This window comes from Argiope bruennichi, chromosome 4, assembly GCF_947563725.1.
Source record: "Argiope bruennichi chromosome 4, qqArgBrue1.1, whole genome shotgun sequence".
Classification (NCBI taxonomy): Eukaryota; Metazoa; Arthropoda; class Arachnida; order Araneae; family Araneidae; genus Argiope; species Argiope bruennichi.
In genome coordinates this window covers 47,365,999-47,381,352 of record NC_079154.1, presented here as the reverse complement: position 1 = coordinate 47,381,352, position 15,354 = coordinate 47,365,999, and positions in this window count along the sequence as shown.

Genomic DNA, 15,354 nt, shown 5'->3' with positions numbered 1-15,354 from the left:
TACAGCTTTCAGAATAGAATTTTACATTGAATAATTTAATTATTTTTGTTTTACATTAGATATTATGGGGAAATTTAATCAGAATTTAAATTAGATGTCACAGAGTCGGAACTAAGGCATCGTAATCTTAAAGTTTTTGTTTAAAATTTCATTATATTTTTTTTATTTAAAAATAAATATTACAATTATTTTTATATTACAAAAACGAAACTACAAGAATAATATTTACAACAACAGTTTTTTTTATCAGTGGTGGCTCGTGCAAAGAGTATTATCTCAAAATAGATAACATAATCTAAAGAGAAAACAAAATCTTAATGTAGATAGATAATAATAAGTTACTATAGCTATATTTAAAGCTCCATCAGTATCCTTTCCACTCACAGTTAGAACATCTAAATTTAAGCATTCACAATTTTCGCTTTCTTTTATACAAAGTATAAAAAGATAAAGCATTCGATGAAATTTGAACTCGAAATTTCGATGTATCTCCATATTTCAGACTTCTCTGAACACAACACCATTTTCATATCATTCCATCATTCATCATGGCGTCTCTCGTTCTGGTCTTTTTGAGAGTTCGTTCTTAGAGGGCGCTAGTCAGTACAGTTTCTATCAAATTTTGAAAGAAATCGACTCAGAAGTAGTCTATCTGTTCTGCTGTCCGAGTATAAGTGAATATATTCTCAATAGCTACAAAGCATGATGAGTTAGAGAGATAAAATTTAGTACACGGGGTTTAACACGTAAAAAAATAGACCCCTAACAAATTTGGAACCAAACCCTCAAGAGGTTGAACATCAGTATCCAAAAGAAGTTCGTCTATACTTTTGCATATATATCAATGTGTAATGCCAAAGTGTAATGACTTGGGTAAATGATGTTTGGTTCATAGTTTCAGCATCTAAAATGTAGTTATATATCTAATTTTAGATGAAATCTGTCAAAATATTGATCATCTATAAATTCCGTATACTTGCAAATGTAATAACTTAAAAATACGATGACAAATTAATGAAATATAGTAAGTAATTTGCTATTAAAATTATAGATCTATATCAAATTTTGATTTAATAAACCAAGGAAAACATATCCAAAATACATATTCGATTTTCTTTGCTATATTGCGAAGCATACATTTCTCACATGCGTAACTGAAAATAAGAATCTGAAAATTCATGGAGCTAATAGTCTTTCCCAATGTCCACAGTTTTATGAGAAAAAAAAAAGAGAAATAATGAGAGATAATAATTATAAGAGAATATGCGAGAATACTCCACGGAGACTACTACCGCTGGTTGTATTATGCAAAATGATGAACCCAAAGCATGGTTATATCTAATCTGTAACATCGCCAGATATAGACTTAACTTCCTCGTACGGTCCCCCCAAAAAGGAAACTAGCCAAAGTAATCTGCACAAAATTTTTTCGCATACTCTATAAAAAAAAGTGTTATCCCAAAGCACGCTTTGTATGGTATTGGCTTTTAACAGTGACGAAATATTAACTTTTAGCGAGAATTTAGTGTTTTTACTGAATCTATCATATCATCTTTGGCGAGTGTTTTTTTTTTTTTTTTTTTTTTTTTTGGCGGGGGGTAATTAATCCTTGGCATACAGTTAATAGTCCCCGAAAACCGAGCCTGTGTTTTAAACATGTTTTTACCGATTAAAACAAAATTTTGACACAAAACTAAATTGTTGTCAAAAATTTCCATACCAAATTTGATACATTTAAGTCAGTGCGTTTTTGAGTTATTGCTTTTATATGTTTCTGAGAGTACAGACCGACAGACGGTGAACTCTTTGACTGATTTGATCCCAAATTTGATTCATATTTACATTTTAGATGTTAAATTTGTGTACTGAATTTTATCTATCTAACTATTTTCGTTTTGTAGTTAACGTGTTTACTTATATAGCCGAAGAGACAGATTCCTTCTGAACAGAATTTGAAAGAAATCTACAAATTTAGTGTAAAGACCGTATTCCAAATTTCATCCGTCTAGCTAGTAGAGTTTTTGAGTTTCTTTGTCACAGACAATCATACAGATGAATGGGCCTTTTCCAAAAATGTGCTGAGCTCAGGGAGGTTTAAACTCGCAAATTCTTCAGAATCTCGAGTTTGAATCTTTTGCTGTTTACAGTACTTTCTCTATACTATATATACGAGAAAGTAAATAAAGGATGCCATAATCTATGATCAAAAATAATTTTGCTTCGGAAATATATAACCAAATATTTTCGACTTTTATCTACAATATACTTTATAAAAATATCCAAAATTACTTTTTTTGTTATCAGATTATTACTGATCTTTTTGTATCTCTTGTATTTTTCGATGGTAACTTCAAAAAACAACATACAAGGATAAGAAATTTTTTTCGTCATCTTAAAACTTATGAAAAAGAATTTCTTTTCTATATCAAGGAGGCGAAGATAGATATATTTTGGCTAGAGATACAAGGAGAAGAAAATTTCTCAAGTTTGATTCTCAAATTATATTTATATTCCGCTTTAAAGCAATAAAAAAGTTATTTCTGGACTCTAACAGTTCTGGATTGTTCGAAATAACCTTCGCTAGAGAGTTATTTTAAGAACCGACCTCAGCAGGAGCGGGACCCGAATAGGAAAAGAATTTTAGTAAACATCCATTTTTTTTTCTTTTTTTGCATATAAGAAGCATGAATGAACAGACTGACAAACAGTTCATTCTGCTTAATCTAACTCTAACACTAATGGAATGAGCTGAGAGTCCAGAGCACACAGGTAAGGGCCCCTTAAACGCGAGGCCCACTTGGGAGCAACTGGTCCATTCGACTAAAGGCTGGCCCTTGTTACTTTCAGCCGTAGTCATAGGACTGAAAAGCCCAGATCGGCAAACGTGCTTTAGCGCAAAAGCCTCAGGACAGCATTTTATCCTCGCTGGCTTACGGTGCACTACGTCTGCTTACACAATGCTTGTGGGATCAAGGACCGAACTTTACTAGTTGACATATCACACCATAAAAATTTCTCCAAAAATAGAAATTTCTGCTTCAAATTCAAGAATGTAGAAATTTGTAACTCTTCAATTTTTTATCTTGAATATTGAGCTTCACTCATATACACATACAGCCGTCATACTGAATAGGCTTTAATTCCAGTGATTTACTTTGAATTTCAATCATTACACTTCCCTTTAATAAATTTGAATATCTAATTTTACAATCATAAAATTCAATTTAAATGCTAATTACATCTTATATATTCTCAACAAATTTTGGATTTGAAAGACAAACTAATTTGTTAAATTTCGTTTTATCGGTGATTTTAGTACTATCTTAAATTGAGCGTCTAGAAACCAAAATCGAGATATTTTAACACTCGTCTTATTAGTTCATCTCCATTTTCTTTTCATTTTTTTTGTTCGATATTTTTCTTAAAAATACTAGGATGAAGTGTTTATTTATAATAAAGAGGAAAATGACTTGAATTTCACTTCAACAATGAAATATATTTCTGTAAAATATTCTTAATTTAAAAAAAAAATTAATTACAAATAAAAAAAAATGTGAGGTAAAAAATATGACATCATATAAATATTTTTTAAAATTTTAAAATGTTGCAGAAATTAATTTTGTACTGTATTTTTTTCGGAAGTTGTTTGAAAAATATTAAACTTTGGTATAATTTTTAATTAATTAGAATTATAATTAAAATTTAAAAAAAATATCTCACCGAGATGTACAATTCCACCTTTCAAAATATATTTGTACAAATTTGATAGCTTTAAATAAAACAGTCTGTTTTATAGACTAACATAGCACACACACACACACACACACACACACACACACACACAGCAAGACAAACACAAATTCATCTTTGTTTTTAGAAACAATAGATCTAGATCATCAGTATGTTAGCAACTTTTTCATGATTTTGGTGGAAGCAACAAAAGTTAATTCAGCAAACAAAAGAAGAAGAAAAAGAAAAAGAAAACTTTGAATTCCTACAACGTTTAATTTAAAACTTGTTGCCCTACAGAATATCATCAAAACTTTTTAAAAAAAACTTTATAAAACAAAACATTGCCAATAAAATTAACACAAAAATTATTTTTATTAATAATAATAAAAATCTACAAAAAAAAATTTTCTTTGATGAAAATTTTTGGACTGATGAAAAAATTTCGATTTCTGAAGCAGTTTCGAAATCCATTCACTGAATAATCACCGATTTAGGACGTTTGGTGCATCGGACTAAATGTCTTCGAACTGACGTGGTGTGGAAATTTGAAGAGTAGGATGACAGTCAGGTGCCGTTCTCGTCTTCTGATAGTAATTTACAATAACGAAGTTCGTCCTGTTAGTATTGCTTCTATATATTTTCACTTGCTACTTTTCCGCTACTACATATTTTTCATTTGCAAATTATTTTCATATAATTAAAGAAATAGCCTGTCAATAAAACAATATTAAAAAAATACAATATTATTTATCTAACATTACTCGTTTTCGATCTCTCGCAACATCGCAATTAGGCGAAATAGGAAACTTGGGACCTTCATGTCTTGTTAAAAACTGAATATTTTTGCCTGCCATGCAACTGCCTATTATATTTGCGAAACAATACTCTGATAGTTCATGATTACAATTTTAGATAACTATTTCTGTATCGAGTAACAATATTAATAGAGTTTAATAAAGATTGACAATTGGTTAACAACAACGATATGTACAAATAATACTCTTACACAAACACGTATTCTGTGAATTGCATTGGTCGAATTTCGAGATTTGTTGTTTACCATTTGCCTTTGCAGGAAAAAATTTCGTTTAATGACTGGACAATATGTGAGTGCTAAACACCTGAAGGTAAAAAAATACTTCAATGTCGTCAGTTGTTTATTTGCACATGTTTTTCTACTACAGAACTCGTTCTTCAGACATCGAAATTCATTAAAAGGGAAGAGGGAAAATAAAGCTTATCAGATTGTTCTTATCTTTAATTGTTTTTTTATTCCAATGTATTTGGTTTCAATATTACCAAAGAATTTTGCTTGTTTTAGATGGAAATGATACGCAAACGATATTTTGTTAGCCTATTCATTAATTTTTATTAAAAAAAATCATTTTTTCCGACAGAAGGCTTCAAAGGTTTTCCTTCTATATGTTTTTTTTATACACGGTAATTTATTATGGAATTTCGTAGACTTCGCCATTTTCATCGATTCGAAGTTATCTTATGATATTGAAAATAGAGTTATAATTTACGTGAATGAATAATCAGTTATTGGAGCATTCATTAAACAATCCCTTTTTATTCAAATTAATTTACTAATGAAACAGTATCAATTACTATGTCATTTATAATTGCCCCTATACGTCCTCAATTTGCCTAGAGAATGTGGGAGTTAGAACACCCGTTTCGGATTTGAACCCAACAGGGAACTTATTTGAAAAGAATAAATTTGAAATGAAAAGATGCTACTGTTTATTATCTTAAAATTTATGTTATCGCCCATTCCCAACTACCATGAAGTACTGCTCTGTTACTGTTTCTCAATAAAAATCTATTTTATTTCATGGAAAACAGCATGTAAACTATCATAACAATCTATTACCTTCAATTTGGAATATTTTATAATTGTTCTTCTCTAAAATCGGCAAACGAATCTATATAATGACTGCATCTCGGGAGATGTGAAGAGGAAATATCTTAAAAAGCACTTAAAAATGAGTAATGACTAGTAGTTGGCAATTAAGAGTAGAGCTCCCACTTCAAGTAAAACGTTCAATCTCGTATTCGGTTCATTTTTCTCTGACAATTATGCTACTTAAAAAAGTCTACATAAGCGATAAAATTTGATACAATAATTTTCATCCTACTCTTGAAATTCTTGAACTATCATTATTTTCTAAAACAATTTGTGATTTCATTAAAGTGTTGCTCTTCAAACCTATTTTGTTTAGTTAACCACCGTCATCTGTATTAATCCCTCAGATATCCAAATAACAGGTCTTCATTTTTGTATTATCCTTATAGTGGATCAAAATGTGTATATTTATTGAAATATCAACTGTGAATGATTCAAGTTTAGTTACTTCCATGTCCTCAGCTTCTTATTAAAAAAAATTAATCCAAATGCATGAAAAATACAGATTTTTATTATTATAAAAACCTATTCCTAATTACCCTCGGATAAAAAAAAAATTCAGGAGAAACTGAGAATACTATTCTGTTTTTTCAGAAGAAAATCTAAAAATAGAAATTGAATCGTTTTAATAACCTTTATATCCTACAGATCCAAGAAACTATATCCTACAGATCCAAGAAACTATATCCTACTGATCCATTTACTTTGCCAATAGACGATGTAAGGAATGAAAAAAGATCCTTAGAAAAGTTTTGTTTTCACTTTTATTTAGTATGGTTGCATCTAAAGCAAACAAACAGGAAAAGGCAGGTGTTGTTCATCTTCCTTTAAAATGCTTTAAATAAAACATATGTGTCCTAGCTCGCTAAGGTTATACAAATTCATACTGTAATCACCGTTCCCAATTATTCTTTCTGATCTTATTTCCAAGTGAAGTTTTCACAAATAAGCTGAGGATAAAAATTATTATTCCTTGTTCTTATGATATGAATATTTTCAACTAGGATCTTTAAAAAAATTAATGCTGCCATTGGAAATTTTTAACTGTTGTTTTTCGATTTTGTGATTTGTATGTTTTCGGCTACAGCGTTTCCAGATACAACTTTTATCCCCCAAAAAATTATTCTGCCACATAACAACAATAACAAAAATATTATTTTGGTTTTGCTCCAGGAATTTTTTAATGGATTATAAATACATATGGTGATTTCAGACATTTTTTTTCCCAATCAGCTATACTTTTGAGAGTTAGTGTAGCTAAATTATAAAATATTTAAACTTTAAAAAGCCAGTTCTTCTTAAAATGAAAGAACCATAGAAAAAAAACCCGGAATAGTATTAGTATTCTTGCACAGAAAATCCTGAGGTGACAAAAAAGCAATATACTATAGTTTAAGTCATGAAAATGATTAAATTTACGAACATCAATAATAACTTTTATGGATTTTCTAAATTAATTTAATGCTAACCTAAGCTAAATTTATATGTTAATTAAAACTATTGTGCTATGTTTTAATTAGACAGAAGAAAAGGGCAAAAAACAAAAGGTAAATTTGTTTTCAGCACAAGAAATATATATAAAATGAAATAAAAAACTTCTGATATCAAAATGTAGGTTTATTCACGAGACAAATAAAAGAAAGTTTTTTCAAAAATATCGATATCAATTTCATGCTATATTTTTTTAAGAATATCCTATAAACTGTATATTTTGATGAAATAATTTTTTCGAATATAAGGAATGCACTTTTATTAACCAGCTCATAAAACAAGTAACCTCAAAACGAGTTTAAGTAAAATTAAATAAAAACATATAAAAGCGTCTTTATATTAACATAAAAGTTTATGTAATAATTCTAATGAACAGGAACAATATTAATATAAATAGAAAACGATTTTAAATAAATAGATAAACTTTTTAAAAAATTTCTAAAAATGCAGATTTTAATTTATGAATTAGAATAATATTACAGAAAAAAATAAAAAGCAAAAAAATGAATAATAATTTTAAATATAAAAAGAACTGATTTTTACGAGCAGCATAAGTAACATGAACAGTGGAAACTGAATTTCGGGAAGCATACTTTCTACATGTCACATGAACAGAAATTGACACCATTTTTGAAAACTTTTGTTTTTTCTTTTCTTTTTTTTATATAAGACTCGTCGAACTTTCTACAAGCAAAATTTTTGTATTCTAATTCAAAAATGGTTACAGATAACTTGCTCTCATCTCGTAACCAACCATCTCGTAATAACCTTAATCTCTTTCGTCTGAATGTGACAATAAAATATTTCATTCGTCATCTAAAGCAAAAAAAAAAAAAAAAAAAAAAAAAAAAAAAAATTAAAAAAGAGAGAGAGAGAGAGAGAGAGAGAGAGGAGAGAAAAAAAGTGAACATAAAAAAAAGCTAATATTTGAGCTACAATAAAACAAATAAATAATAGAGTTACAATAGCAAATAAAAATAATATTCGCAGAGATGCGAAATGACGTTTCAGAAATATCGTCTTACAAAATTATATTAATTAAGTGAATTTAATAAACATTTAAGCCTGCTGGATTCGATTTCAGAATATCAAAGACAACTTTCTGTTTTAAAATGTTCTGAACAAAACAAAAATAGAAGCTCTGTTTAGAAATAGTCCTCAAATAGCTTGAAAAATGGAATGTTAATCTACTTAATTTTAACTATGTTTTAAAAAGAATTTTATATTAAGTTGCAATAATTGCTGTCTATTTGAGCTACAGAGCAACAGCACTTTTCTTAATTATTTAAAATATGAAATTGTATGTCAATTCAAATCCGATAGATTTAGAACAATTCAGATTATTGCAGTCACTTCAGATAAGATTCCGATTATCTTATTCAATTAAACACAAAAATCATTTGAAAATCTATTTCTATACCCACAATTCGTGTGCGAAAACCAATTTTCATTTCACAAAACTTCTATTCTAGTCAAGAAAGCCGCTAACAAATGTTTTTGTTGCGATCATAAAATCAGTTAGTTTGCATTATCCCAATGACGAATGAATAGCGGTAAAATGAGGTCGTTAGAAATGCAGAGCTAAGCAGACAATCGCTAATTCATACAGAAATTCAAATCAGTGGTCTTCCGAACGCATATTTTCTGAATTTTTCTGCCTTTTCCTCTTTCCTAAAACGTTTTCTTTCGCTTTATGATTGCTCTTTAATATTCGACTTTTTATTTACATGCTTATTCCTTTCTCTCGTTATAGCTCAACTCTTCAAATACAGATTACTATTCTTCAGGGAGAAAATCAAACATATATTTCTGTCGCCGGCTTAATTGGGAACAAAGTAGGTGGCACAGATGTTAAAACCTGCGTATTTGATACAGTGAATGCATTTTAATGTGAATCGTGGATTATGTTATCATTCGGTTTATATTATTAAAATCCTCTAGTACCGAACAGACGTATCTACATATACACAAAAGTATTCGTTTAGCGTGATCACTACATCGTTCAATGCTATTTGACTTGAAATAGAGAATTAGCCGATCCTTCACTTCCAGTCAATATTAATAACCGACTTTCATGGAATTTCTTGCTCCATTCGCAAAGAAATATCTGAGAGTAATTTTTTTCTATGGGGTAAGGTTCACTTTAGCTTTTCTGGACTAGACAGCCATAGGTCATTGCTGCTGAATGAGTTATGAAAGCAACTGATTTAAAAGTTAAAGAGAAAATTGAAGTTCTCAACAGGAATGTAAGTGTACAAAAAAAAAAAAAAAAAAAAAAAAAGAGTCGCGCGCGTGTGTGTGATTAAGACCAAGCAATAAACGTTGATTATTCCGACAAGGAAAAATGTAGTGAAGATAACCTTTCAATCAAGACCGAAATAATCAAGCATTTAGCATGTAAAAACTCAGCGTGCATCCTTTATTTATACAATTTTAAGAATAAAACAGAATGAGCGCGAACAATATAAAAGAGAACTGTTAAGTAATAATTGTCGATAAGCAAAAATTCAAAAATTAATGAATTTTTTTTAAATATTTGAGAAAAATTATATATAGCCTTGAGATTAGTCTTTTTTTTTTTTTTTTCTTTTTCCCTTAATGTAATAAAAATATGTTATCTGTTGGTTATTGTTATCAATTGTTTAACTTTATCAAAATTCCTAAGTCCCGAAATGATCACATTAAGCGGCAGTTACTGTATTTAATTAAACAGAAACTGAACCCCCCCCCCTTTTTTTGCATTCTACTGTAGCATTTTTGATATCTTAATTAACGAGTTACCACTGCTGTGTTTTTTTACTTTTTCGTATACGTTGCATAGAGAAAGTACAATAACCTTAAAAAAATTTGAACTCGGGATTTTGACGAATCTCCACATTTTAGACCTCCCTTGAATTCATAAAAATCAGTTTGGAAAATGTCCGTCAATCTGTCTGCCTGTGACAGAGATCTCAAAAACTTGTTGAGCTAGACGGATGAAATGTGATAAATGCACTTCACCAAATTTCCAGATTTCTGCCAAATTTTGAGTAAAATCTCTTCAGAGGAAGTTCGTTTATCCGGTTGTATGAATATAAGTTAACATGATAAATACAAAACGACGAGAGCTAGATGGATAAAATTCGTTATACAACTTTAACATCTTTGTAGAGACATCTGCTAAATTTTGGTCGAAATCCAACAAGGACTGGACCATATATCGATTGGTACTTTCGGAAACATATTAATTCTATAGCTTAAATTCGCCATAACTTAAAGTGATCAAATTTGGTATGGAACTTTGTGACTGCAAATATAGTTTTGTGTCGAATTTTTGTTCTAATCGGTAGGAGAAAATGCTTCTAAAATACAAATTTAAACTTCGGATATTATTAATCACATTCCAGGGATTAATCGCCGAAAAACTCGCCAAGGATGCTAGAGATTAATATTTCATAACTGTTGTACGCCAATATCATACAAAGCGTTCTCTAGCGTGAGAATTTTATTAGAGAATATGCGAGAAAATTTTTTAGAGAACATTCCCACTGCTTTATTCAGTGTTTCAATGCGATGGAGCAAAACTCCAGAAAAATCTATCAAACAATCACGATTCTATAACCTCTGTTTCATGGTTCGCTGCTCTGCAAACATGGTGAAGATTTGCTTATGAAAATGTGGCTTTGATGAGAAACAATGACGTAAAACTCTAACAAATATGTGCAATAGATCTATTTTAAACATTAGATAAGAGATTTTATCCTTGAAAGGCTTTATCTTGTGGTAGGACAGATTTCATCATCATGGATAAACGGTTAAAATACACTTTACATTAGAATAACATTAAAAGGGTGACGTCTTATGCAAAGTAGAAACTTACTTACTAACAAACTGTCATGAACAGCACTCAAATTTTAGATTAAAGAGGCTCAAATAACTGTGAGCATTTCCAAATTGTACGACTTAATTAATTGACTTAATCTACATAGTTAAAATAATCAGAAAACAAAGAACCATTTCCGAGACCCGAAGCACTAGTCCAATTTTGCCAATTTTTATTTCATACAAAATCTTATAGCCCCTACATATGGTATTAAGGATGGCATATCCTTCTATTCGCAATTTTTGAGAGAAATCTTAGAAACACTACTTCTCTATACATTTCTCTATAGGGAAAAACCACTACAGAAGTCCATTGCCAGTCTTAATGACTAAAAATTCCGTCTAAATTCATATCAATGTCCTTGTCCCCTAGATAAGTCATCAATATTCGCCCAGACCCCACTGTCTTCAATTTTCGAACGATGTCGAAAAATAGAATTTTTGAATATCCAGCTTCAAAAAGTGGACCAATTTCACCAATTAATTTCACCTTTTTTGTAAGCAAGGTTAACTATTCATAATGTCCTATGTTTTGTATCCAAATATGATTTAAAATAGCACTTTCTTTGGTAATGATATGATGTTGTTTATGGCAGATGATTGGCATAGCAAAGTTAATATTATTAATATGATAGACTTATAGTTGAAGGCAACTGGCATTAAATACTTTTCTTGGCAAAATAAAAGTCAAAAAATATCTCAAACAAATACTAATTTCCAGCAGTAATTAGACCTACACAGAGAGCAAAAAATCTGTTCAATAACCACTGCAGATAGATGTACTCGAATTATAGAATTCTTCGAGATATAAAGCGAATTTGAAATTCTGCTTTCAAAAGCCCTTGATAGTTGAAGTCCAGTTGCATTACGAAATAACCGTATTTCGTAATGCAACTCTACTTTCGACTCATTTTTTTATGTGGTTAGCTTTCCGTTTTCAAAACATTATAACGGTAACTTCCTTAGGACTTTATTTTCTTTTCTTTTTGAACGTAGAATAAGAATGTAGACCGTAAAATAATTTTCACCCAAAGACGCAGGGGGGGGGGGAACGCTTGCATCAGCAGTTTAGAATAATTTTCACTCAAAGACGGTGGGGGGAGGGGTGTCTACACCAGTTGTATAGAATAATTTTCAGCCAAAGACGAGGAGAAGGGGGGATGCTTACACCAGTAGTTTAGAACAATTTTCACCCAAAGACGGAGGGGCGGGGGAATGCTTAACACAGTAGTTTAGAATAATTTTCACCCAAAGACGGAGGGGGAAAAAAACGCAGTAGTCGAAACGTACTTTTCTCTTTCTCAGCACTAATACAATTATGTGCCTTCCTCGAGCTTAACAATCATTCATTCTCGGTAGTATTTGCTAAAAATATCTTTTGCATTCGAAATTAATTTGAATTGCCAGGAAACATTTCCCTTCATGTTTATTTCGCATACATCCATGCGCATACATCCAATAACGAATTTCTGATTAAGCAGAGATAGCTGCCTAGGGTTGCTTAGGGGAAGAAAAAGCGGCAAACAGGTCGATTAAATAGATCTTTTTAGCTTAGTTGCTAAATAAATAAATTTGTAAAAAATACAAATTGTATGAATTGTAAAAAAATAGTCAATATTAGAGACCAGCTTTTTAGGCCAGAATATCTACATTTTAGACTGTTAAATGATCGATATGGAATTTATAAAAAATTTCACTTTGTTATTTAATAAGATTAAAAAGCGCAAATTTATTTGAATCAGTCTGCTGAAAATTACTGTAGGTGTGCATGCATATTAAAAAGTATATTGTATTACGAAGTAAAAGCGAAGTGAAATTTTTACTTAGCACTAAACGTCCGAACGAGAGCAATTTTTTTTAACTTGAAAAATCATGAAACTGAATAATTTGATGAAATAATGAAAATAGTTTGAATTTCATCATAACAATAAAAACATAGTTACAGATTGCATACAAAAATTAATCTTTAAAAAATATTAAAAATCGATAAAATTGTACTGAAATGAAATTGATATCTTTAAAAAAAGCAATTTCCTGATATTTTTGTAATATGATAGTTTTTGAGGAATAATAGATTTAAATAATAAATAAGATTCTAAAATAATAGCTTTTTACCAATCTGACGGCTCTTGAGACTGTGGGCTGTGCCACTGTTTGGTTTTACAAAATCGCTAAAAAATGAAAAGTGGGATTGAAACAGATGATAACTGATGATACATCTGAATTTTCATACAAATTAAAAATATGTGAAATAAGCTTAGTAATTGGGACTGGATGTCTCGGTCGTTCATTTTTTTCCCATGTAGAATATACTGTAAAGTAGTATTTTTGAAATTTCTCGAGATAATAGAAGTGTACGGAGGATAGGCGGTCATTGTTGGCTTTCCTTGGATACTAAGGTCTAGGTCTTGATCTTGGTCCTTGAAGATACCATGAATTTTTACATAAAATAAAAATTATTGAAACCAAACCAGAGTTTGAGATTTGGCATCTAGTTCATTGTTATTGCTAGTTATTTTAAATATATTGTCACGTAGGTACTTTAGTGTGGAACTCAATGACACACACAAGAAGTAGAGCTAAACCAATTTATTAAATCAACTCTGAACACAGTGACTGACAGATCTTCTGCTTTTATACTAGCAGGGAAAGTTCCAGAATACTTTTCTGGAGACAGTAAGAAAAGTCCAGAACACTTATTATCTGGTAAACTAAAGAACGTTCCAGAATCTGCTGGAATATGAAATAAAGGAAAACACATAATCAAGGAATTAAACATTTACACAGATAGTGAATCGCATTGTCTCTAGCGGGATTCGAACTTACGATCTCTCAATTATGAGACGGTGCTATGACTATTCGGCCATGGAGAGCCGACTGCCTCCTTTCAATGCGGCAATATAAATTAGAGAGTGCAGGTGACGAAATCGGAAGAATTGTTAAAGTGGGGACCTCAACAATGCTTTATCTCTCGAAACTTTAGAACCGTGAGTGGAATATGTGTGGCCATCCATCTAAAGGCCAAGAGCTTTCAAATGAAATAAGGAATTTTGAAATCCTTACATCCTTAGAGTAGTTGTGACTGGAGAACTCTTGTCAGTTGTTCCGCACACAGATTATGTTGTGAAATAAACTTTTTGTAACATTGATGGAGAGCAGACCACTATTGATGATGATGCATCTGGAAGTCTTGAGCTTTCATGAAAATTGAAAATTCTCGATTTCAGGACGATGGTTATGGCTAGGGAACAATGTCAGAGTTTCTACCTATAAAAAATTAGTAATTTTTTGAAATTTCTTTTCAAAATGAAAGTTGGTGGGTAGGCAGGAGATCAATAATGATGCATTTCAATGTTTTGAGTTTTCATATGAAATGAAAATTTTCGAAATCAGTTCAATGGTTGTGGCTGGAATTATCTGTCACATGTATTCTCCAAAAAGATTCTACAGTGAAATAGTGCTTTTGAGAATTCTCTTGAAAACGGAAGCTGAAGAAAGGCAACCGTTCATTAATGCCATATCCAGAAACCACCAGTTGTCATATAAAATAAAAAGTAGCAAAAGTAGACCAGTCATTGGAGCTGATGCATAGATATATGCATAGATATCATATGCATAGATATAACTAGTAGTTTTCAACTACCAGATAGTTGTAATATCTATTTAATAATATCAATCAAACTTAAATGCTGCAATTCATTTAATCTTTAATGAACTGTAAATATTATCTTCAAATATACAAAAAAAAAGAGGACAGGAAATCTATTAAAATTTGATTTAAATATCAATAAAAAGACAGAATTACATGTATTATTGAATTTGATGTATCGAACTAAATTATTCATTTAGAGTCTGATATTTAACAAATAAATTGTTAGGCAGAAAAAATACTCTTGAAAAATAATAAAGATAATTCCTTATTTTGATTATGCTACAGTTTAATTTGTAATATTTCTGCGCTATTTATTTAATCATTAAAGATACATAGATTCTAATTTTGGCTCATAAATGAATAACAAAATATACAGAGAAGATTGGATACCGTTCAGAAAATTTGTACATAAGTTTGGTAGGGGATAGAAGGATTGTTTTGAGATCGCGCTAAAAAGTAACTGATCAAAACAAATGAAAAAGATCATTTTAAAACTGCTTTTATAATAATGCAAAGAAAAAAAAAAGGAGAAAAGGAAACGAGAAGAGCCGATGAGCGTAGTCTTCCCGAAACTTTCCCATATACTCTGTAATAATTGTGCTTGTGAAATGTATTCGTTTTTTTCCAACCGATTGAAACAAAAATATGACACAGCAACTGTAATCACAAAATCACATATCAGATTTGATATATTTGCGTTTTTGAGTTA